The following is a 25,209-nucleotide window of genomic DNA, read 5'->3' as shown; positions in this document are numbered from 1 at the left end:
TACGGTGTTCCCGTGGTGTTTGTGGCTGCCTTGTCTTTTGCACAGAGTAAAAGACAAGGCAGCCATCGAATAGGGCCCGATTTTTCCTACTTGGTCAGCCGAGGAGCAAGGAGGGGGAGCAAGCGTCTCAACCAAGCAAAGCTCACCATGGGGAAGGTGGCTATGCCAACTAGCCTGATGCCCTGCTCCCGCAGTGACAGATAATCGTACTCTGGTTTCTCTTCATAATGTACAAGTCTTTCGCCTTTTACTAAAGACTTCCGTGGAAAGCAGCACTAATGAGTTGTTTCTATTTTTGGCAGGCATTACCTTTGCGGGTGAAGCCCTTTCCGTCTGTGCAAAAGAAATCTTGTTACTGTGCAGAGTGACTTCTCTGAGTAGAGTCGCCTTACTTGTTGCAACTGTGCCGATGTTTGAAGCTGGAGTGCAACGTTGTTGCTTGGATGGTGCTTGCTGGAGCGTGCGGGAGTGCAAAGTTATACCATTTAAAAGGGCTGAAGAGTGCTCAGTGCAGCGGGTGGGCGGAGGTGCAAAGTGACACTCTGGCCACCTATGGCCATAAAAAGAACACCGCTACAAGTGCGCATTGTGCCAGGAAGGGCCCTCGGACGTGAACCAGTGGACAGTTATCGCTTCTCGGCCTTTTGGCTAAGATCAAGTGTAGTACCTGTTCTTATCAGTTTAATATCTGATATGGCCTTTGTACGAGGACTACATATTAAATGGATTTTTAGCAATAGGAGTTGAAAAAGGAGCTTGCTCCGTTCACTCCAAGCATCGACCCGGTACTGCAGTGCCGCTGGGAACGGTGCGCTCTTCTCTGCTCTTGTGAAAAAGCAAACAGTGGTGCAGGATGAAACTTTCTTTTAGTCTGCTGAGAAAAGAGAGTGAATGCGAAGTAGACTTTAACACAGCTCTGGGGGTGAGCCGAGTGCGGGCTAACCGGGAGAATTGCTTGAAAGAAACGCGACACTGAATGAGCGGTCAGAACAAAGCCTCAATACGGTTTTCCCGTGGTGTTTTTGTTGCTGCCTTGTCTTTTGCACAGAGTAAAAGACAAGGCAGCCATCGAATAGGGCCCGATTGTTCCTACTTGGTCAGCCGAGGAGCAAGGGGGGGAGCAAGCGTCTCAACCAAGCAAAGCTCACCATGGGGAAGGTGGCTATGCCAACTAGCCTGATGCCCTGCTCCCGCAGTGACGGATAATCGTACTCTGGTTTCTCTTCATAACGTACAAGTCTTTCGCCTTTTACTAAAGACTTCCGTGGAAAGCAGCACTAATGAGTTGTTTCTATTTTTGGCAGGCATTACCTTTGCGGGTGAAGCCCTTTCCGTCTGTGCAAAAGAAATCTTGTTACTGTGCAGAGTGACTTCTCTGAGTAGAGTCGCCTTACTTGTTGCAACTGTGCCGATGTTTGAAGCTGGAGTGCAACGTTGTTGCTTGGATGGTGCTTGCTGGAGCGTGCGGGAGTGCAAAGTTATACCATTTAAAAGGGCTGAAGAGTGCTCAGTGCAGCGGGTGGGCGGAGGTGCAAAGTGACACTCTGGCCACCTATGGCCATAAAAAGAACACCGCTACAAGTGCGCATTGTGCCAGGAAGGGCCCTCGGACGTGAACCAGTGGACAGTTATCGCTTCTCGGCCTTTTGGCTAAGATCAAGTGTAGTACCTGTTCTTATCAGTTTAATATCTGATATGGCCTTTGTACGAGGACTACATATTAAATGGATTTTTAGCAATAGGAGTTGAAAAAGGAGCTTGCTCCGTTCACTCCAAGCATCGACCCGGTACTGCAGTGCCGCTGGGAACGGTGCGCTCTTCTCTGCTCTTGTGAAAAAGCAAACAGTGGTGCAGGATGGAAGTTTCAGGGAGCCCAAGATGAAACTTTCTTTTAGTCTGCTGAGAAAAGAGAGTGAATGCGAAGTAGACTTTAACACAGCTCTGGGGGCGAGCCGAGTGCGGGCTAACCGGGAGAATTACTTGAAAGAAACGCGACACTGAATGAGCGGTCAGAACAAAGCCTCAATACGGTGTTCCCGTGGTGTTTGTGGCTGCCTTGTCTTTTGCACAGAGTAAAAGACAAGGCAGCCATCGAATAGGGCCCGATTTTTCCTACTTGGTCAGCCGAGGAGCAAGGAGGGGGAGCAAGCGTCTCAACCAAGCAAAGCTCACCATGGGGAAGGTGGCTATGCCAACTAGCCTGATGCCCTGCTCCCGCAGTGACGGATAATCGTACTCTGGTTTCTCTTCATAACGTACAAGTCTTTCGCCTTTTACTAAAGACTTCCGTGGAAAGCAGCACTAATGAGTTGTTTCTATTTTTGGCAGGCTTTACCTTTGCGGGTGAAGCCCTTTCCGTCTGTGCAAAAGAAATCTTGTTACTGTGCAGAGTGACTTCTCTGAGTAGAGTCGCCTTACTTGTTGCGACTGTGCCGATGTTGCTTGAATGGTGCTTGCTGGAGCGTGCGGGAGTGCAAAGTTATACCATTTAAAAGGGCTGAAGAGTGCTCAGTGCAGCGGGTGGGCGGAGGTGCAAAGTGACACTCTGGCCACCTCTGGCCATAAAAAGAACACCGCTACAAGTGCGCATTGTGCCAGGAAGGGCCCTCGGACGTGAACCAGTGGACAGTTATCGCTTCTCGGCCTTTTGGCTAAGATCAAGTGTAGTACCTGTTCTTATCAGTTTAATATCTGATATGGCCTTTGTACGAGGACTACATATTAAATGGATTTTTAGCAATAGGAGTTGAAAAAGGAGCTTGCTCCGTTCACTCCAAGCATCGACCCAGTACTGCAGTGCCGCTGGGAACGGTGCGCTCTTCTCTGCTCTTGTGAAAAAGCAAACAGTGGTGCAGGATGGAAGTTTCAGGGAGCCCAAGATGAAACTTTCTTTTAGTCTGCTGAGAAAAGAGAGTGAATGCGAAGTAGACTTTAACACAGCTCTGGGGGCGAGCCGAGTGCGGGCTAACCGGGAGAATTGCTTGAAAGAAACGCGACACTGAATGAGCGGTCAGAACAAAGCCTCAATACGGTGTTCCCGTGGTGTTTGTGGCTGCCTTGTCTTTTGCACAGAGTAAAAGACAAGGCAGCCATCGAATAGGGCCCGATTTTTCCTACTTGGTCAGCCGAGGAGCAAGGAGGGGGAGCAAGCGTCTCAATCAAGCAAAGCTCACCATGGGGAAGGTGGCTATGCCAACTAGCCTGATGCCCTGCTCCCGCAGTGACAGATAATCGTACTCTGGTTTCTCTTCATAATGTACAAGTCTTTCGCCTTTTACTAAAGACTTCCGTGGAGAGCAGCACTAATGAGTTGTTGCTATTTTTGGCAGGCTTTACCTTTGCGGGTGAAGCCCTTTCTGTCTGTGCAAAAGAAATCTTGTTACTGTGCAGAGTGACTTCTCTGAGTAGAGTTGCCTTACTTGTTGCGACTGTGCCGATGTTTGAAGCTGGAGTGCAAAGTTGTTGCTTGAATGGTGCTCGCTGGAGCGTGCGGGAGTGCAATGTTATACCATTTAAAAGGGCTGAAGAGTGCTCAGTGCAGCGGGTGGGCGGAGATGCAAAGTGACACTCTGGCCACCTCGAAAACCGAGGTTACATCCAGTACCAGGGGCAGCCCAAGCTCTGCCGCAAGTGTGGTGAGCATGGGCACCTGGTTGAGGCTTGTACCAAGGTGATATGTGGGAAATGCAGAGAAATTGGGGACACTTTTGGAGAGTGTCCAAATGGCAGGAAATGTAATCTCTGTGGAGAATTAAATCACCTCTTCTGAGATTGCCCTAAATCTTTTGCCAACAAATTAAAGACGGTAAAGCCACAGTCAAGCCAACAAAGAGAAGGACCAGAGGTGGCAGTTGGTGAACAAAGTGAAGAGGTTGACCCAATAAATTCAAACTTCCCGCTAAAAGCTTGGATTGGAAGTGAGGAGCAAAAAGGAGAGGGGCCTGTAGAGGCCTCACCACTCAGTGCTGAAGTCTGTGAGAATTCACAGGCAGAGGGTGGAGCTACGCTAAATGAGGAGGAAGAGCAGACAGGTGAGTCTAGTGAAGGTACTCACCTCCCCGAAGGTCAACAGCCGAGGAGGACCTTTTAGAAGATTACTCACAAACGGGTAAGAAATGGTAGTATTGCCAGACAATACATGATCAAAACAGGGAGCTGAGGTGGTTCAGCTGCAAGGTGTGAATTTCTGACTAAAGTTTGTAAAAAGCGCGTAAGACTAGGTGCGAATGCCCAACAATGTATGATCAAAAGAGGGAGCGGAGGTTTTCGGCTGCAAGGTCTGAATGTCCAACCATAATTTCTAAAAACCGGGGAAGAAAAGGCTCGAAAGCCCGACTATACACCATCAAAAGCGGGAGCGGAGGTGTTCAGCTGCAAGAAGGTCTGAATGTCCACCAATAATTACTGAAAAATGGTTAAGAAAAGGTGCGAATGCCCAACCATACATCATCAAAAGCAGGAGTGGATGTGTTCGGCTACAAGAAGGTTTGAATGTCCGACCATAGTTTTTAAAAGGCGGGTAAGAAAAGGTTCGAATGCCCGAACATACACCATCAAAAGAGGGAGCGGAGGTGTTCCGCTGTAAGAAGGTGTGAATGTCCAACCATAGTTGGTAAAAAGCGGGTAAGAAAAGGTTAAAATGCCCGACTGTACACCATCAAAAGCGGAAGCGGAGGTGTTCGGCTTCAAGAAGACGTGAACCTCCGAACAAAGTTTGTAAAAAGCAGTTAAGAAAAGGTTCGAATATCCAACCAAACATAATCAAAAGCGGGAGCAGAGCTTTTCGACTGCAAGTAGGTGTGAATGTCAGATCATAATTTGCAAAAAGCTGATGAGAAAGGGTGAGAATGCCCGACTATACACCATCAAATGCGGTAGCGGAGTTGTTCGGTTGTGAGTAGGTGTGAATGTCCAGCCAAAATTACTCACAAACGGGTAAGAAAAGGTAGTATTGCCAGACCATACATGATCAAAACAGGGAGCGGAGGTGGTTCAGCTGCAAGAAGGTCTGAATGTCCGACTAAAGTTTGTAAAAAGCGGGTAAGACAAGGTGCGAATGCCCGACTATACACCATCAAAAGCGCGAGCAGAGGGGTTCAGCTGCAAGAAGGTCTGAATGTCCATCAATAATTTCTTTAAAACATGAAAGAAAATTTTCGAATATCAAACCGCACATGATCATAAGCGGGAGAGGAGGTGTTCAGCTGCAAGACGGTGTGAATGTCCACCCATAATTCCTGAAAAATGGGTAAAAAAAGGTGCCAATGCCCAACCATACATTATCAAAAGCAGGTCTGAATGTCAGATCATAATTTGCAAAAAGCTGATGAGAAAGGGTGACAATGCCCGACTCTACACCATCAAATGCGGGAGCGGAGGTGTTCGGCTCTGAGTAGGTGTGAATGTCCGACCATAAGTGCTGAAAAATGTATTAGAAAAGGTAAGAATGCCGGTCCATACATCATCAAAAGCGAGAGAGGTGGTGTTCTGCTGAAAGTAGGTGTGAATGTCCAGCCATAATTACTCACAAACGGGTAAGAAAAGGTAGTATTGCCAGACCATACATGATCAAAACAGGGAGCGGAGGTGGTTCAGCTGCAACGTGTGAATGTCTGACTATAGTTTGTAAAAAGCGGGTAAGACAAGGTGCGAATGCCCGACAATGTATAATCAAAAGAGGGAGCGGAGGTGCTCGGCTGCAAGGTCTGAATGTCCAACCATAATTTCTAAAAAACGGGTAAGAAAAGGCTCGAAAGCCCGACTTTACACCATCAAAAGCGGGAGCGGAGGTGTTCAGCTGCAAGAAGGTGTGAATGTTCGACTAAAGTTTGTAAAAATCTGGTAAGACAAGGTGCGAATGCCCGACAATGTATGATCAAAAGCGGGAGCGGAGGTGTTCAGCTGCAAGAAGGTCTGAATGTCCATCAATAATTGCTAGAAAAAATTAAAGTAAAAATTTCGAAAATCAAACCGCACATGATCATAAGTGGGAGAGGAGGTGTTCAGCTGCAAGAAGGTGTGAATGTCCACCCATAATTCCTGAAAAATGGGTAAAAAAAAGGTGCGAATACCCAACCATACATCATCAAAAGCAGGTGTTAATGTCAGATCATAATTTGCAAAAAGCTGATGAGAAAGGGTGAGAATGCCCGACTATACACCATCAAATGCGGGAGCGGAGTTGTTTGTCTGTGAGTAGGTGTGAATCTCCGACCATAATTGCTGAAAAATGTGTTAGAAAAGGTAAGAATGCCGGTCCATACATCATCAAAAGCGAGAGAGGTGGTGTTCTGCTGAAAGTAGGTGTGAATGTCCAGCCATAATTACTCACAAACGGGTAAGAAAAAGTAGTATTGCCAGACCATACATGATCAAAACAGGGAGCGGAGGTGGTTCAGCTGCAAGAAGGTGTGAATGTCTGACTAAAGTTCAAATATATTAACAAAAGCGGGAGGAGAGGTCTTCGGATAGAGTGGTTGAGAATTTCCAACCATAATCTATAAAATGCGGTGAAAAAAAGGTGTGATAGAACACTAAAAGGTGGAGCGGAAGTGTTCGGCTGCAAGAAGGTGTGAATGTCCGACTATATTTGGTGAAAAGCAGGTGAAGCAAGGTCTGAATGCCCAACCTTACATCATCAAAAGCGAGATCAGAGGTGTTTGGCTGCAAGAAGGCCATAGTTTGCCAAAAGCGGGTAAGGTGCGAATGACCGACTAAATATCAACAAAAGTGGGGGCGGAGGTCTTCGGATGCAAGTGGGTGTGAATATCCCACCATACAAGTATGGTGGAGAGGAAGCTGTGAATTGCTGACCATAGTTTGCAAAAAGCGGGTGAGAAAAGGTGCGAATGTCCAACCATACACCATCAAAACAGGGAGCGGAGGTGTTTGGCTGCGACAAGGTGTGAATGTCCACCCATAATTAATGAAAAGCGGGCAAGAAGTAGGTTCGAATGCCCAACCACTCATCATCAAAAGCAGGAGTGGATGTGTTCGGCTATAAGAAGGTTTGAATGTCCGAGCATAATTTGTAAAAAGCGGGTAAGAAAAGGTTCGAATGCCTGAACATACACCATCAAAAGAGGGAGCGGAGGTGTTCCGCTGTAAGAAGGTGTGAATGTCCGACCAGAGTTGGTAAAAAGCGGGTAAGAAAAGGTTAAAAAACCCGACTGTACACAATCAATAGCGGGAGCAGATGTGTTTGGCTACAAGAAGGTGTGACAGTCCGACCATGGTTTGTAAAAAGCGGGTAAGAAAAGGTGCAAATGCCCGACAATGTATGATCAAAAGAGGGAGCGGAGCTTTTCGGCTACAAGAAGGTTTGAATGTCCGACCATAGTTTGTAAAAAGCGGGTAAGAAAAGGTTCGAATGCCCGACTATACACCATCAAAAGCGGAAGCGGAGGTGTTCCGCTGTAGACGGTGTGAATGTCCGACCATAGTTGTTAAAAAGCGGGTAAGAAAAGGTTAAACTACACGACTGTACACAATCAATAGCGGGAGTGGAGTTGTTCGGCTACAAGAAGGTGTGAAAGTCCGACCATGGTTTGTAAAAAACGGGTAAGATAATGTTCGAATTCCCGAATATATACCATCAAAAGCGGAAGCGGAGGTGTTTGGTTGCAAGAAGGTGTGAACGTCCGACCAAAGTTTGTAAAAAGCAGTTAAGAAAAGGTTCGAATATCCAACCAAACAAAATCAAAAGCAGGAGCAGAGCTGTTCGACTGCAAGTAGGTGTGAATGTCCAGCCATAATTACTCACAAATGGGTAAGAAAAGGTAGTATTGCCACTCCATACATGATCAAAACAGGGAGCGGAGGTGGTTCAGCTGCAACGTGTGAATGTCTGACTATAGTTTGTAAAAAGCGGGTAAGACAAGGTGCGAATGCCCGACAATGTATGATCAAAAGAGGGAGCGGAGGTGTTCGGCTGCAAGGTCTGAATATCCAACCATAATTTCTAAAAACCGGGTAAGAAAAGGCTCGAAAGCCCGACTTTACACCATCAAAAGCGGGAGCGGAGGTGTTCAGCTGCAAGAAGGTGTGAATGTTCGACTAAAGTTTGTAAAAATCTGGTAAGACAAGGTATGAATGCCCGACAATGTATGATCAAAAGCGGGAGCGGAGGTGTTCAGCTGCAAAGAAGGTCTGAATGTCCATCAATAATTGCTAGAAAACATGAAAGTAAAAATTTCTAAAATCAAACCGCACATGATCATAAGTGGGAGAGGAGGTGTTCAGCTGCAAGAAGGTATGAATATCCACCCATAATTCCTGAAAAATGGGTAAAAAAAAGGTGCGAATGCCCAACCATACATCATCAAAAGCAGCTGTGGATGTGTTCGGCTACAAGAAGGTGTGAACGTCCAACCAAAGTTTGTAAAAAGCAGTTAAGAAAAGGTTCGAATATCCAACCAAACATAATCAAAAGCGGGAGCAGAACTGTTCGACTGCAAGTAGGTGTGGATGTCAGATCATAATTTGCAAAAAGCTGATGAGAAAGGGTGAGAATGCCCGACTATACACCATCAAATGCGGGAGCGGAGTTGTTCGTCTGTGAGTAGGTGTGAATCTCCGAACATAATTGCTGAAAAATGTGTTAGAAAAGGTAAGAATGCCGGTCCATACATCATCAAAAGCGAGAGAGGTGGTGTTCTGCTGAAAGTAGGTGTGAATGTCCAGCCATAATTACTCACAAACGGGTAAGAAAAGGTAGTATTGCCAGACCATACATGATCAAAACAGTAAGCGGAGGTGGTTCAGCTGCAAGAAGGTGTGGATGTCTGACTATAGTTTGTAAAAAGCGGGTAAGACAAGGTGCGAATGCCCGACAATGTAAGGCAAGGCAAGACAAGGCAAGTATATTTGTATAGCACAATTCAACAACAAGGTGATTCAAAGTGCTTCACAGAGACATTAAAACAGAAGAAATAAAAAGCATGATTTAAAATTTAAACAAAAGAAGGAAATAAGAACAATAGATAAAATCAGAAAAAATTATATATATGAAAGATAAAATCAATAGTTAAAACATGATTCCGTTTTGAAACTCAAGCTTATTCAAATGCAGCTGAAAATAGATGTGTCTTCAACCTGGACTTAAATACACTGAGTGTTTCAGCTGATCTGAGGCTTTCTGGGACTTTGTTCCAGACATGTGGAGCATAGAAGCTGAATGCAGCTTCTCCATGTCTGGTTTTGACTCTGGGAACTGATAAAATACCGGATCCAGATGACCTGAGGGGTCTGGAAGGTTCATAGTGGGTCAGGAGGTCACTGATGTATTTTGGTCCTTGACCATTCAGAGCTTTATAGACCAGCATCAGAACTTTAAAGTCTATCCTCTGATGGACAGGCAGCCAGTGTAAAGACTTGAGAGCTGGACTGTGATGTGCTCCACTTTTTTGGTCTTAGTGAGGACTCGAGCAGCTGAGTTCTGGATGAGCTGCAGTTGTCTAACTGACTTTTTAGGCAGACCTGTAAAGATGCTATTACAATAATCAAGCCTACTAAAGATGAATGCATGGACTAGTTTTTCCAGGTCCTGCTGAGACATCAGATCTTTTAGCCTTGATATATTCTTAAGGTGATAGTAGGCTGACTTTGTTAATGCCTTAATGTGTTTGTCCAAATTTAGGTCTGAGTCCATCACTACACCCAGATTTCTGGCCTGGTTGGTCGTTTTTAGATTTATAGATTGAAGCTCTGTGGTGACTTTCAATCGTTTATCTTTGGCTCCAAAGACAATTACCTCAGTTTTGTTTTTGTTTAGCTGGAGGAAGTTGTGGCACATCCAGTCATTAATCTCCTCAATGCATTTTCCAAGGGCCTGTACAGGCCCTCTGTCTCCTGGTGACATTGTTATATACATCTGTGTGTCATCTGCATAGCTATGGTAGTTTATTTGGTTGTTTTTTATAATCTGTGCCAGTGGGAGCATGTAGATGTTAAACAGAAGAGGTCCCAGGATGGAACCTTGGGGAACTTGTGATTCTTGTCTGCTCAGATGTAAAGTTACCTATTGACACAAAGTACTTCCTGTTCTCTAAGTATGTTTTGAACCAGTTTAGTACAGTTCCGGAAAGACCAGCCCAGTTCTCCAGTTGTTTGAGTAATATATTGTGGTCAACTGTATCAAAGGCAGCACTGAGATCCAGTAAAACTAAGACTGACATTTTTCCACTGTCTGTGTTCAGACATATGTCATTAAACACTTTGGTCAGAGCAGTCTCAGTGCTGTGGTGCTGTCTAAAGCCTGACTGGAAGGTATCATAGCAGTTATTTTGTGTTAAAAAGTAATTAAGCTGTTGAAAAACCGCTTTTTCAATGATCTTACTTAAAAATGGGAGATTTGAGATGGGCCTGTAGTTGTTCATTTGCGTCTTATCAAGATTGTCCTTTTTCAGCAGAGGTTTAATTACAGCTGTTTTTAGTGGCTCTGGAAACACACCTGACGTTAAGGACAGGTTCACAATCAGTAACAGGTCTGACTCCAAAGTCTTTGAGACCCCTTTGAAAAAACCTGTTGGTAGGATGTCTAAACAGCAAGAGGAGGACTTCAGGTGACGTAAGATGTCCTCCAGGTCTTTACTGTTAATGGGTTGAAATAGTGTCATGGTGTTTAAACCGGTTTTCGGTGGACACAGTACATATGCTGAACCTGCTGCTGATGTACCAACTGCTTGTCTAATATTTTGGACTTTGTCTATGAAGAATTTGGCAAAGTCATTGCAGGCCATGGTGGAATGGAGTTCATTTGCCACTGACACAGGAGGGTTTGTTAGCCTGTCAACTGTAGCAAATAAGGCCCGAGCATTATGACTGTTTTTGGTGATGATGTCAGGGAAGTAGGATTTCCTTGCATTCCTCAGTTGTAAATTATAAGAGTGAAGTTTCTCTTTATAGATGTCATAATGAACCTGGAGATTTGTTTTTCTCCATCTGCGCTCAGCTTTCCGACACACTCTTTTCCCATTTTTCACCAGTGTGGAATTTCGCCATGGAGACTTCTTCCTTCCAGAGATAACCTTCACCTTAATGGGAGCAATAGTATCCATAACATTTAACATTTTAGTATTAAAGCTACTGACGAGCTCACTGACTGAACCCCCGGACAGGGCAGGTGCTAAGGAGAAAACCTGGTTAAAGATCTTACTACTGTTTTCAGTTTTGAGATCACTGCTGTTGAGACATTTGTGTGCACTGAAATCGTACTCTCAAAGAAAACACAGGAATGGTCAGACAGGCCCACATCAGACACAGTAATCTTTGAAATGCTTAGACCCTTGGAGATCACTAAGTCTAGAGTGTGCCCCCTATTGTGCGTAGGCTCTGTTATATGCTGAGTCAGCCCAAAGTTGTCCAGAGTGTTACTCAGGTCTTTAGTCCCTCTGTCCTGAGGATTGTCCATATGGATGTTAAAATCACCAACAATAATTATACAGTCAAAATCAACACAGATCATAGACAGCAGTTCACTGAGGTCTTCAGAAAAATCTGAACAGTATTTAGGGGGCCTGTAAATATTCAGAAACAGGACACTGGGTGAGGCCTTCACCTGTATAGCCATATATTCAAAGGACTGAAAACTTCCAGGAGATAACTGCTTACATTGAAAGGATTCATTGAATAAGACTGCGACCCCTCCTCCTCTCCTGCTCACTCTGGCCTCGCTGATAAAACTGTAACCAGGAGGGGTTGACTCAATAAGAACAGCAGCACTGTTATTTTGTTCCAACCAAGTTTCAGTTAAAAACATAAAATCCAGGGTGTGCTCAGTGATAAAATCATCAATTAAGAATGTTTTCCCAGCTAAAGACCTAACATTTAATAAAGCCAACTTAAGTGTTTTAGAGGTATTATTTGCCCCCTCGTGTTTGGGTGCAGTCTGTGGCACACAAGGTATGTTTACTTTATTTAAAGATCTTTTTGAGTGCAACTCTCTGTGTTTTGACTGGGTCACATTTCTCCTTCTGTCACCTAAAAGTACAGAAATTTTAAGATCTTCTAATAAACAGGGTCCCAGCTTGTCCTGGGAAAAGTCACGACTGTCAGAATTCACACAGCCTGGACCCCTCACACATCACACATCAGACTGCGGAGACAGTACATGGTGGCAGCGTGAAGGGACAGAAGGGGGTGGGGCTGGGCTCCGTCGCTTCGGCTGCTCTAGTAGGGGCGGGGCTCGGCGGGGAACCTTTGGCCGCTTTGGTGGGGGGTTTATGGGGGATAAAAAGGGATTGGGCTGGGGGGTAGATCTAAGCCCAGCATTGACCCGTTCCATCATCTCCTCAGTGAATTTCAGGTGAGGGGAGGAGGAGGGAGAAAGGGAGGGTGAGGAGCACAATGACCTGTCAGGGGTTTGGGGGGCTGGGGAAGGTCCTGGTCCTGGTCCCTGGTCCTGGTCATTAGTGCTGTTGAGAGGGTTTGGGGCAAATAAAGACCTCTCTTCTTGCCTCTGATGTCTCTCCTTTCCAAAGTTCCTCTTGGGTGGGGGCAGATGGAGTTCCTCCTCAAGGTTTCTGCTGGGATTTGTTTGTTCCTCTCTATGAGATAACTCCTTGTTTATCTCAGCCTTGGCCCCGAGCACAGATGGATGACGTAGGAAATAAAATATGTTGGAGGTGAACAGTTTCACCCCTGACTTGTTAAAATTAAATCCATTTGCCATGTATGATCAAAAGAGGGAGCGGAGGTGTTTGGCTGCAAGGTCTGAATGTCCAGCCATAATTTCTAAAAACCGGGTAAGAAAAGGCTCGAAAGCCCGACTTTACACCATCAAAAGCGGGAGCGGAGGTGTTCAGCTGCAAGAAGGTGTGAATGTTCGACTAAAGTTTGTAAAAATCTGGTAAGACAAGGTGCGAATGCCCAACAATGTATGATCAAAAGCGGGAGCGGAGGTGTTCAGCTGCAAGAAGGTCTGAATGTCCATCAATAATTGCTAGAAAACATGAAAGTAAAAATTTCGAAAATCAAACCGCACATGATCATAAGTGGGAGAGGAGGTGTTCCGCTGCAAGAAGATGTGAATATCCACCCATAATTCCTGAAAAAAGGGGGAAAAAATGGTGCGAATGCCCAACCATACATCATAAAAAGCAGCTGTAGATGTGTTCGGCTACAAGAAGGTGTGAACGTCCAACCAAAGTTTGTAAAAAGCAGTTAAGAAAAGGTTCGAATATCCAACCAAACATAATCAAAAGCAGGAAACTCAGGACGGACCTCATCCACCCCCGGGGCCTTGCCACCGAGGAGCTTTTTGACCACCTCGGCAACCTCAGCCCCAGAAATGGGAGGCCCCGTCTCCGAGCTCTCCGACTCTGCCTCTTCCGAGCACGTGTTGGTAGGATTGAGGAGTTCCTCGAAGTACTCCCCCCACCGACTCACAACATCCCTAGTTGAGGTCAGCAAAGCCCCGTCCCCACTGTAAACAGTGTTGACTGTGAGCCGCTTCCCCCCCCTGAGACGCCGGATGGTGGACCAGAATCTCTTCGAGGCCGTCCGGAAATCGTTCTCCATGGTCTCACCGAACTCCTCCCAGGCCCGAGTTTTTTTCTCAGCAACCGCCGAAGCCGCAGCCCGTCTGGCCTGTCGGTACCTATCAGCTGCTTCCAGGGTCCCACTGGCCAAAAAGGCCCGATAGGACTCCTTCTTCAGCTTGACGGCTTCCCTCACCACTGGTGTCCACCAGCAGGTTCGAGGGTTGCCGCCACGACAGGCACCGACCACCTTACGGCCACAACTCCGATCAGCTGCCTCGGCAATGGAGTCACGGAACATGGCCCATTCGGACTCAATGTCCCCCACCTCCCCCGGGATATGGTTGAAGCTCTGCCGGAGGTGGGAGTTAAAGCTCCTTCTGACGGGGGATTCTGACAAACGCTCCCAGCAGACCCTCACAATACGTTTGGGCCTGCCAGGTCTGATCGGCATCCTCCCCCACCAGCGGAGCCAACTCACCACCAGGTGGTGATCAGTTGACAGCTCCGCCCCTCTCTTCACCCGAGTGTCCAGGACATACGGCCGCAAGTCCGATGATACAACCACAAAGTCGATCATCGAACTGCGGCCAAGGGTGTCCTGGTGCCAAGTGCACATATGGACACCCTTATGTCTGAACATGGTGTTCGTTATGGACAGTCCATGACCAGCAAAGAAGTCCAACAACATAACACCACTCTGGTTCAGATCGGGGGGGCCGTTCCTCCCAATCACACCCCTCCAGGTCTCACTGTCATTGCCCACGTGAGCATTGAAGTCCCCCAGCAGAACGAGGGAGTCTCCGGTAGGAGCATTCTCCAGTGCCTCCCCCAGAGACTCCAAAAAGGGTGGGTACTCTGAACTGCTGTTTGGCGCATAGGCACAAACAACAGTCAGGACTCGTCCCCCCACCCGAAGGCGGAGGGAGGCTACCCTCTCGTTCACTGGGGTAAACCCCAATGTACTGGCACACAGCCGGGGGGCAATAAGTATGCCCACACCTGCTCTGCGCCTCTCACCACGGGCAACTCCAGAGTGGAAGAGAGTCCAACCCCTCTCAAGAGGACTGGTTCCAGAGCCCAAGCCGTGCGTCGAGGTGAGTCCGACTATATCTAGCCGGAACCGCTCAGCCTCGCGCACCAGCTCCGGCTCCTTCCCCAACAGAGAGGTGACATTCCACGTCCCAAGAGCTAGCTTCAGTAGCCGAGGATCAGACCGCCAAGGCCTCTGCCTTCGGCCGCTACCCAGCTCACATCGCACCCGACCCCCTTGGCCCCTCCCACGGGTGGTGAGCCCGTCGGAAGGGGGACCCACGTCATCATTTCGGGCTATGCCCGACCGAGCCCCATGGGCACAGACCCGGCCACCAGGCGCCCGCTGCCGGGCCCCACCCCCGGGCCTGCCTCCGGGGGAGGCCCCGGTGTCCCATATCCGGGCAAGGGATCACGAGGTCCAAATTTTTTGTTCATCGTCTTTTGAGCTGTTCTTTGTCTGGTCCCTCATCTAGGATCTGCTTGCCTTGGGTGACCCTACCAGGGGCTTAAAGCCCCGAGCAACATAGCTCCCGGACTCATTGGGGCACGCAAACTCCCCCACCACGATAAGGTGACAGCTCAGGAGGGAGGGATGTCAGATCATAATTTGCAAAAAGCTGATGAGAAAGGGTGAGAATGCCCAACTATACACCATCAAATGCGGGAGCGGAGTTGTTCGTCTGTGAGTAGGTGTGAATCTCCGACCATAATTGCTGAAAAATGTGTTAGAAAAGGTAAGAATGCCGGTCCATACATCATCAAAAGCGAGAGAAGTGGTGTTCTGCTGAAAGTAGGTGTGAATGTCCAGCCATAATTACTCACAAACGGGTAAGAAAAGGTAGTATTGCCAGACCATACATCATCAAAAGCAGGAGTGGATGTGTTCGGCTACAAGAAGGTTTGAATGTCCGAGCATAGTTTGTAAAAAGCGGGTAAGAAAAGCTTCGAATGCCCGAACATACACCATCAAAAGACAGACCGGACGTGTTCCGCTGTAAGTAGGTGTGAATACCCAACCATAGTTGGTAAAAAGAAGGTAAGAAAAGGTTCAAATATCCGACTGTACACAATCAATAGCGGGAGCGGATGTGTTCGGCTACAAGAAGGTGTGAAAGTCTCACCATGGTTTGTAAAAAGCGGGTAAGAAAAGGTGCAAATGCCCGACAATGTATGATCAAAAGAGGGAGCGGAGGTTTTCGGCTACAAGAAGGTCTGAATGTCCGACCAAAGTTTGTAAAAAGCGGGTAAGAAAGGTTTGAATGCCCGACTATACACCATCAAAAGCGGGAGCGGAGGTGTTGCACTGTAAGACGGTGTGAATGTCTGACCATAGTTTGTAAAAAGCAGTAGGTGTGAATGTCAGATCATAATTTGCAAAAAGCTGATGAGAAAGGGTGAGAATGCCCTATTATACACCATCAAATGCGAGAGCGGAGGTGTTTGTCTGTGAGTAGGTGTGAATGTCCCACCCTAGTTGCTGAAAAATGTGTTAGAAAAGGTAAGAATGCCAGCCCATACATCATCAAAAGCGGGAGAGGTGGTGTTCGGCTGCAAGAAGGTGTGAATATCCAGCCATAATTACTCACAAACGGGTAAGAAAAGGTAAGAATACCAAACCATAAATTATCAAAAGCGGCAGCAGAGATGTTCGGCTGGTATTTATAAATGTCTAGATAGATTTGAACAAAAAACAACGTAGTATTTTGCAGTAAAAGAAAGACAGGTTCAGAAATCCGAGAAAAAGCTTTTCATGAGTTCTGCATGATTTGGGATTTTGCTTATAAAATGCATTCCTTCAATCAAACTATGGTAAAACGGCTTTTACCTTCATATTTATCAATGTCTAGATCGACTTCAACAAAGAACAACATTAGATTTTGCAGTAGAAGAAAGAGAGACACTGAAGGATCAGGAATCCGAGAATAAGCTTATTTTCATACGTTCTGCATGATTTGGGATTTTGCTATAAAATGAATTCCTTCACTCAAACTATGTTAAAACTGCTTTTACCTTCATATTTATCAATGTCTAGATCGACTTCAACAAAGAACAACATTGTATATTGCAGTAGTAGAAAGAGCAACACTGAAGGAACAGGAATCCGAGAATAAGCTTACTTTCATACGTTCTGCATGATTTGGGATTTTATGTATAAAATGAATTCCTTCACTCAAACCAAGTGAAAACTTCTTTGTCCTTCATATTTATCAATGTCTAGATCGACTTCAACAAAGAACAACATTGTATATTGCAGTAGAAGAAAGAGAGACACTGAAGGAACAGGAATCCGAGAATAAGCTTCTTTTCATACGTTCTGCATGATTTGGGATTTTGCTATAAAATGAATTCCTTCACTCAAACTATGTTAAAACTGCTTTTAACTTCATATTTATCAATGTCTAGATCGACTTCAACAAAGAACAACATTGTATATTGCAGTAGAAGAAAGAGCAACACTGAAGGAACAGGAATCCGAGAATAAGCTTATTTTCATACGTTCTGCATGATTTCGGATTTTCCTATAAAATGAATTGCTTTGCTCAAACCAAGTTAAAATTGCTTTGTCTTCATATTTATCAATGTCAAAGCAGTTTTAACATAATTTGAGTGAAGGAATTCATTTTAAAACAAAATCTCAAAACATGCACAACACATGAAAAGCTTATTCTCGGATTCCTGATCCTTCAGTGTTGCTATTTGTTATATTGCAAAGTACAACGTGTTTTCTTTGTTTTGTTTAAATCTATCTCGACATTGATAAATATGGAAGGACAAAGCAGGTTTAACTTGGTTTGAGCAAAGCAATTCATTTTGTAGCAAAATCCGAAATCGTGAAGAACTCATGAAAGCAAGCTTATACTCGGATTCCTGAAACTTTTAGATCTTAGATTTGCTCTTTCTTTTACTGCAAAGTACGTTGGGGGTTTTTTTTTGTTTAAATCTTTCTAGACAAGGTAAATATGAAGGACAAATCAGTTTTAACATAGTTTGAGTGAAGGAATGCATTTTATAAGCAAAATCCCAAATCATGCAAAACTAACGAAAAGCTTTTTCTCGCTTTTCACTGCTTTTTACAAACTGGTCGGACGTTCACACCTTCTTGCAGCCGAACAATTCCGCTTCCACTTTTGATGGTGTATATTCGGGCATTCAAACATTTTCTTACCCGCTTTTTACAAACCATGGTCGGACTTTCACACCTTCTTGCAGCCGAACACCACCTCTCCCGCTTTTGATGATGTATGGTCCAGCATTCTTACCTTTTCTAACACATTTTTCAGCAATTATGGTCGGACATTCACACCTACTCACAGCCAAACACTTCCGCTCCCGCATTTGATGGTGTTTAGTCAGGCATTCTCACCCTTTCTCATCAACTTTTTGCATATGATCTGATATTCACACCTACTTGCAGTCGAACACCTCTGCTTCCGCTTTTGATGGTACATATTTGGGCATTCGAACCTTTTCTTACCCGCTTTTTACATACCATGGGTGGATATTCACACCTTCTTGTAGCCGAACAACTCTGCTCCCGCTATTGATTGTGTACAGTCGGGTATTTTAACCTTTTCTTACCCGCTTTTTACCAACTATGGTCGGACATTCACACCTTCTTACAGCGGAACACGTCCGCTCCCTCTTTTGATGGTGTATGTTCGGGCATTCGAACCTTTTCTTACCTGCTTTTTACAAACCATGGTCGGACTTTCACACCTTCTTGTAGCCGAACACCTCCGCTCCCTCTTTTGATCATACATTGTTGGGCATTCGCACCTTGTCTTACCCGCTTGTTACAAACTATAGTCAGACATTCACACGTTGCAGCTGAACCACCTCCGCTCCCTGTTTTGATCATGTATGGTTGGACATTCGCACCTTTTCTCAACCGCTTTTTGCAAACTATGGTCAGCGATTCACAGCTTCCTCTCCACCATACTTGTATGGTGGAAGATTCACACCCACTTGCATCCGAAGACCTCCGCCCCCACTTTTGTTGATATTTAGTCGGTCATTCGCACCTTACCCGCTTTTGGCAAACTATGGCCTTCTTGCAGCCAAACACCACTGATCTCGTTTTTGATGATGTAAGGTTGGACAATCAGACCTTGCTTCACCTGCTTTTCACCAAATATAGTCGGACATTCACACCTTCTTGCAGCCGAACACTTCCGCTCCACCTTTTAGTGTTCTATCACACCTTTTTTTCACCGCATTTTATAGATTATGGTTGGAAATTCTCAACCATTGTCATCCGAAGACCTCTCCTCCCGCTTTTGTTAATATATTTGAACTTTAGTCGAGTCGGACATTCACACCTTCTTGCAGCTGAACCACCTCCGCTCCCTGTTTTGATCATGTATGGTCTGGCAATACTACCTTTTCTTACCCGTTTGTGAGTAATTATGGCTGGACATTCACACCTACCTTCAGCAGAACACCACCTCTCTCGCTTTTGATGATGTATGGACCGGCATTCTTACCTTTTCTAACACATTTTTCAGCAATTATGGTCGGACATTCCCACCTACTCAGAGCCGAACACCTCCGCTCCCGCATTTGATGGTGTATAGTCGGGCATTCTCACTCTTTCTCATCAGCTTTTTGCAAATTATGATCTGATATTCACAGCTGCTTTTGATAATGTATGGTTGGGCATTCGCACCTTTTTTTACCCATTTTTCAGGAATTATGGGTGGACATTCACACCGTCTTGCAGCTGAAAACATCCTCTCCCGCTTATGATCATGTGCGGTTTGATATTCGAAAATTTTCTTTCATGTTTTAAAGAAATTATTGATGGACATTCAGACCTTCTTGCAGCTGAACCCCTCTGCTCGCGCTTTTGATGGTGTATAGTAGGGCTTTCGAGCCTTTTCTTCCCGGTTTTTACAAATTATGGTTGGACATTCAGACCTTCTTGCAACCTAACACCTCCGCTCCCTCTTTTGATCATACATTGTCTGGCATTCGCACCTTGTCTTACGCGCTTTTTACAAACTTTAGTCGGACATTCAGACCTTCTTGCAGCTGAACCACCTCCGCTCCCTGTTTTGATCATGTATGGTCTGGCAATACTACCTTTTCTTACCCGTTTGTGAGTAATTTTGGCTGGACATTCACACCTACTCAAAGCCGAACAACTCTGCTACCGCATTTGATGGTGTATAGTCGGGCATTCTCACCCTTTCTCATCAGCTTTTTGCAAATTATGATCTGACATTCACACCTACTTGCAGTCGAACAGCTCTGCTCCCGCTTTTGATTATGTTTGGTTGGATATTCGAACCTTTTCTTAACTGCTTTTTACAAACTTTGTTCGGAGGTACACGTCTTCTTGAAGCCGAACACCTCCGCTTCCGCTTTTGATGGTGTATAGTCGGGCTTTCGAGCCTTTTCTTACCTGGTTTTTAGAAATTATGGTTGGACATTCAGACCTTGCAGCCGAACACCTCCGCTCCCTCTTTTGATCATACATTGTCGGTTATTCGCACCTTGTCTTACCCGCTTTTTGCAAACTATAGTCAGACATTCACACGTTGCAGCTGAACCACCTCTGCTCCCTGTTTTGATTATGTATGGTCTGGCAATACTACCTTTTCTTACCCGGTTGTGAGTAATTATGGCTGGACATTCACACCTACTTGCAGTCGAACAGCTCTGCTCCCGCTTTTGATTTTGTTTGGTTGGATATTCGAACCTTTTCTTAACTGCTTTTTACAAACTTTGGTCGGACGTTCACACCTTCTTGCAGCCGAACACCTCCGCTTCCGCTTTTGATAGTATATATTCGGGCATTCGAACCTTTTGTTACCCGCTTTTTACAAACCATGGGTGGACTTTCACACCTTCTTGTACCCGAACAACCCTGCTCCCGCTATTGGTGGTGTACAGTCGGGTATTTTAACCTTTTCTTACCCGCTTTTTACAAACTATGGTCGGACATTCACACCTTCTTACAGCGGAACACGTCTGCTCCACCTTTTAGTGTTCTATCACACCTTTTTTTCACCGCATTTTATGGATTATGGTTGGAAATTCTCAACCACTCTCATCCGAAGACCTCTCCTCCCGCTTTTGTGAATATATTTGAACTTTAGTCGGACATTCACACCTTCTTGCAGCTGAACCACCTCCGCTCCCTGTTTTGATCATGTATGATCTGGCAATACTACATTTTCTTACCTGTTTGTGAGTAATTATGGCTGGACATTCACACCTACTTTCAGCAGAACACCACCTCTCTCGCTTTTGATGATGTATGGACCGGCATTCTTACCTTTTCTAACACATTTTTCAGCAATTATGGTCGGAGATTCACACCTACTAACAGACAAACAACTCCGCTCCCGCATTTGATGGTGTATAGTTGTTGTTTTGCAAATTATGATCTGACATTCACACTTACTTGCAGTCGAACAGTTCTGCTCCCGCTTTTGATTATGTTTGGTTGGATATTCGAAACTTTTCTTAACTGCTTTTTACAAACTTTGGTTGGACGTTCAAACCCTCTTGTAGCCGAACACATCCACAGCTGCTTTTGATGATGTATGGTTGGGTATTCGCACCTTTTTTTTACCCATTTTTCAGTAATTATGGGTGGACATTCACACCTTCTTGCAGCTGAACACCTCCTCTCCCACTTATGATCATGTGCGGTTTGATTTTCAAAATTTTTACTTTAATTTTTTCTAGCAATTATTGATGGACATTCAGACCTTCTTGCAGCTGAACAACTCCGCTCCCTCTTTTGATCATAAATTGTCGGGCATTCGAACCTTTTCTTACCCGCTTTTTACAAAACTTGGTCGGACTTTCACACCTTTTAGTAGCCGAACAACTCCGCTCCCGCTATTGATTGTGTACAGTCGGGTATTTTAACCTTTTCTTACCCGCTTTTTACCAACTATGGTCGGACATTCATAACTTCTTACAACGGAACACCTCCGCTCCTTATTTTGATGATGTATGGTTGGGCATTCAAACCTACTTGTTGCCCGCTTTTCATTAATTATGGGTGGACATTCACACCTTGTCGCAGCCAAACACCTCCGCTCCCTGTTTTGATGGTGTATAATGGTGGACATTCGCACCTTTTCTCACCCGCTTTTTACTATGGTCGGCCATTCACAGCTTCCTCTCCACCATACTTGTATGGTGGGATATTCACACCCACTTGCATCCGAAGACCTCCGCCCCCACTTTTGTTGATATTTAGTCGGTCATTCGCACCTTACCCGCTTTTGGCAAACTATGGCCTTCTTGCAGCCAAACACCTGATCTCGCTTTTGATGATGTAAGGTTGGGCATTCAGACCTTGCTTCACCTACTTTTCACCAAATATAGTCGGACATTCACACCTTCTTGCAGCCGAACACTTCCGCTCCACTTTTGAGTGTTCTATGTAGCATTCACACCTTTTTCTTCACCGCACTTTATAGATTGTGGTTGGAAATTCTCACCCACTCTCATCCGAAGACCTCTCCTCCCGCTTTTGTTAATGTATAGTCGGGCATGAGAACCTTTTCTTACCCGCTTTTTACAAATTATGGTTGGACATTCACACCTACTTGCAGCCGAATACTGATACTGATCCTCCCGTAATAAAATGGTCGGATCTTATCAAACACACTTTGTTTCTTGTGACAATCAAGTCAGCGAAACAGCGTATACACGTCAAGACACTGAATCAAGTTTGCCACAAGAACTCATAAGTTTGGCAGTATTGCTCTGCCGTCAGCAATCATACACCCATTTTATTTTCGTGAGACATGTGCAGGCACCTGTTCATCTACTGTTCTATCACTATGAATTAGTTTATCTATTATCAATAAGGATACTTCTACAACTACTATCAAAGTATGTCCGGACTTCTTATGTTGTCAGTTGCTATATATGAATAAGTGGGTAGCTACTGACAAGCATTAAGCATGTCACACAGCCCAAACATATAACATTTCAGGACACACCACACAGTTAACAACCACAGTGAAGCGTGTCAAAGCCCAAACATGTAACATTCAACGGGACACTTACACAACACATTCAAATCAAACAGTCAGACAACATACAAGAACATATACCCCAGCCGGCATTGCTCCCTGCCTATTTTCCTACAGCTCACTATGTGTGCGCACACCTTTATTCACAAACTCTTCAACTTATACTCTTTTACCGAAGCTGCTACAGCTCGATTGGCCGAATACCCTTAGATCCTATTTCGGTGAATTTGACATCTGCCTTACATGTAACAGATTAGCGATTTAGTTTGAGTGAAGGAATTCATTTTATAGCAAAATCCCAAATCGTGAAGAACTCATGAAAGTAAGCTTATTCTCGGATTCATGAAACTTTAGATTTGCTCTGTCTTTTACTGCAAAGTACAACGTTGTTTTTTTTTGTTTAAATCTTTCTAGACATGGTAAATATGAAGGACAAAGCAGTTTTAACATAGTTTGAGTGAAGGAATTCATTTTATAGATAAAATCCCAAGAGTCTGCTGAGAAACAAGAATGAATGAGAAGTAGACTTTAACACGGCTCTAGGAGCGAGCCGAGTGTGGGCTAACCGGGAGAATTGCTTGAAAGAAACGCGACACCGAATGAGCGGTCAGAACAAAGCCTCAATACGGTTTTCCCGTGGTGTTTTTGTTGCTGCCTTGTCTTTTGCACAGAGTAAAAGACAAGGCAGCCATCGAATAGGGCCCAATTGTTCCTACTTGGTCAGCCGAGGAGCAAGGGGGGGAGCAAGCGTCTCAACCAAGCAAAGCTCACCATGGGGAAGGTGGCTATGCCAACTAGCCTGATGCCCTGCTCCCGCAGTGATGGATAATCGTACTCTGGTTTCTCTTCATAACGTACAAGTCTTTCGCCTTTTACTAAAGACTTCCGTGGAAAGCAGCACTAATGAGTTGTTTCTATTTTTGGCAGGCTTTACCTTTGCGGGTGAAGCCCTTTCCGTCTGTGCAAAAGAAATCTTGTTACTGTGCAGAGTGACTTCTCTGAGTAGAGTCGCCTTACTTGTTGCAACTGTGCCGATGTTGCTTGGATGGTGCTTGCTGGAGCGTGCGGGAGTGCAAAGTTATACCATTTAAAAGGGCTGAAGAGTGCTCAGTGCAGCGGGTGGGCGGAGGTGCAAAGTGACACTCTGGCCACCTATGGCCATAAAAAGAACACCGCTACAAGTGCGCATTGTGCCAGGAAGGGCCCTTGGACGTGAACCAGTGGACAGATATCACTTCTCGGCCTTTTGGCTAAGATCAAGTGTAGTACCTGTTCTTATCAGTTTAATATCTGATATGGCCTTTGTACGAGGACTACATATTAAATTGATTTTTAGCAATAGGAGTTGAAAAAGGAGCTTGCTCCGTTCACTCCAAGCATCGACCCGGTACTGCAGTGCCGCTGGGAACGGTGCGCTCTTCTCTGCTCTTGTGAAAAAGCAAACAGTGGTGCAGGATGGAAGTTTCAGGGAGCCCAAGATGAAACTTTCTTTTAGTCTGCTGAGAAAAGAGAGTGAATGCGAAGTATACTTTAACACAGCTCTGGGGGCAAGCCGAGTGCGGGCTAACCGGGAGAATTACTTGAAAGAAACGCGACACTGAATGAGCGGTCAGAACAAAGCCTCAATACAGTGTTCCCGTGGTGTTTGTGGCTGCCTTGTCTTTTGCACAGAGTAAAAGACAAGGCAGCCATCGAATAGGGCCCGATTTTTCCTACTTGGTCAGTCGAGGATCATGGAGGGGGAGCAAGCGTCTCAACCAAGCAAAGCTCACCATGGGGAAGGTGGCTATGCCAACTAGCCTGATGCCCTGCTCCCGCAGTGACGGATAATCGTACTCTGGTTTCTCTTCATAACGTACAAGTCTTTCGCCTTTTACTAAAGACTTCCGTGGAAAGCAGCACTAATGAGTTGTTTCTATTTTTGGCAGGCTTTGCCTTTGCGGGTGAAGCCCTTTCCGTCTGTGCAAAAGAAATCTTGTTACTGTGCAGAGTGACTTCTCTGAGTAGAGTCGCCTTACTTGTTGCGACTGTGCCGATGTTTGAAGCTGGAGTGCAACGTTGTTGCTTGGATGGTGCTTGCTGGAGCGTGCGGGAGTGCAAAGTTATACCATTTAAAAGGGCTGAAGAGTGCTCAGTGCAGCGGGTGGGCGGAGGTGCAAAGTGACACTCTGGCCACCTCGAAAACCGAGGTTACATCCAGTACCAGGGGCAGCCCAAGCTCTGCCGCAAGTGTGGTGAGCATGGGCACCTGGTTGAGGCTTGTACCAAGGTGATATGTGGGAAGTGCAGAGAAATTGGGGACACTTTTGGAGAGTGTCCAAATGGCAGGAAATGTAATCTCTGTGGAGAATTAAATCACCTCTTCTGAGATTGCCCTAAATCTTTTGCCAACAAATTAAAGACGGTAAAGCCACAGTCAAGCCAACAAAGAGAAGGACCAGAGGTGGCAGTTGGTGAACAAGGTGAAGAGGTTGACCCAATAAATTCAAACTTCCCGCTAAAAGCTTGGATTGGAAGTGAGGAGCAAAAAGGAGAGGGGCCTGTAGAGGCCTCACCACTCAGTGCTGAAGTCTGTGAGAATTCACAGGCAGAGGGTGGAGCTAAGCTAAATGAGGAGGAAGAGCAGACAGGTGAGTCTAGTGAAGGTACTCACCTCCCCGAAGGTCAACAGCCGAGGAGGACGGCATCTGAGT

The 25,209-nt window shown here is 45.4% G+C and overlaps 10 non-coding genes across 10 annotated transcripts; all 10 read left to right on the top strand.

The window, feature by feature from the left end:
• The first annotated feature begins 206 nt into the window (after window positions 1-206).
• On the top strand, window positions 207-322 carry LOC140308389 (U5 spliceosomal RNA). Its single transcript, XR_011916340.1, has one exon. It is a non-coding gene; the product is annotated as a U5 spliceosomal RNA (small nuclear RNA).
• Window positions 323-628: 306 nt separating this feature from the next.
• Window positions 629-819, top strand: LOC140307885 (U2 spliceosomal RNA). The gene has a single exon (XR_011915909.1). It is a non-coding gene; the product is annotated as a U2 spliceosomal RNA (small nuclear RNA).
• Window positions 820-1,208: 389 nt separating this feature from the next.
• LOC140308362 (U5 spliceosomal RNA) lies at window positions 1,209-1,324 on the top strand. Its single transcript, XR_011916316.1, has one exon. It is a non-coding gene; the product is annotated as a U5 spliceosomal RNA (small nuclear RNA).
• Window positions 1,325-1,630: 306 nt separating this feature from the next.
• LOC140307883 (U2 spliceosomal RNA) lies at window positions 1,631-1,821 on the top strand. Its single transcript, XR_011915907.1, has one exon. It is a non-coding gene; the product is annotated as a U2 spliceosomal RNA (small nuclear RNA).
• A 411-nt stretch (window positions 1,822-2,232) lies between these two features.
• LOC140308107 (U5 spliceosomal RNA) lies at window positions 2,233-2,346 on the top strand. The gene has a single exon (XR_011916083.1). It is a non-coding gene; the product is annotated as a U5 spliceosomal RNA (small nuclear RNA).
• Window positions 2,347-2,631: 285 nt separating this feature from the next.
• LOC140307932 (U2 spliceosomal RNA) lies at window positions 2,632-2,822 on the top strand. Its single transcript, XR_011915952.1, has one exon. It is a non-coding gene; the product is annotated as a U2 spliceosomal RNA (small nuclear RNA).
• Window positions 2,823-3,233: 411 nt separating this feature from the next.
• Window positions 3,234-3,347, top strand: LOC140308260 (U5 spliceosomal RNA). Its single transcript, XR_011916223.1, has one exon. It is a non-coding gene; the product is annotated as a U5 spliceosomal RNA (small nuclear RNA).
• Window positions 3,348-23,347: 20,000 nt separating this feature from the next.
• On the top strand, window positions 23,348-23,461 carry LOC140308106 (U5 spliceosomal RNA). The gene has a single exon (XR_011916082.1). It is a non-coding gene; the product is annotated as a U5 spliceosomal RNA (small nuclear RNA).
• A 285-nt stretch (window positions 23,462-23,746) lies between these two features.
• Window positions 23,747-23,937, top strand: LOC140308203 (U2 spliceosomal RNA). Its single transcript, XR_011916170.1, has one exon. It is a non-coding gene; the product is annotated as a U2 spliceosomal RNA (small nuclear RNA).
• A 411-nt stretch (window positions 23,938-24,348) lies between these two features.
• LOC140308348 (U5 spliceosomal RNA) lies at window positions 24,349-24,462 on the top strand. The gene has a single exon (XR_011916304.1). It is a non-coding gene; the product is annotated as a U5 spliceosomal RNA (small nuclear RNA).
• The last annotated feature ends 747 nt before the right edge of the window (window positions 24,463-25,209 follow it).

This window comes from Leuresthes tenuis, unplaced genomic scaffold (assembly GCF_036924035.1).
Source record: "Leuresthes tenuis unplaced genomic scaffold, fLeuTen1.0.hap1 SCAF_5, whole genome shotgun sequence".
In the NCBI taxonomy this organism is placed as follows: Eukaryota; Metazoa; Chordata; class Actinopteri; order Atheriniformes; family Atherinopsidae; genus Leuresthes; species Leuresthes tenuis.
This window is presented reverse-complemented; position numbering and strand designations above follow the sequence as displayed.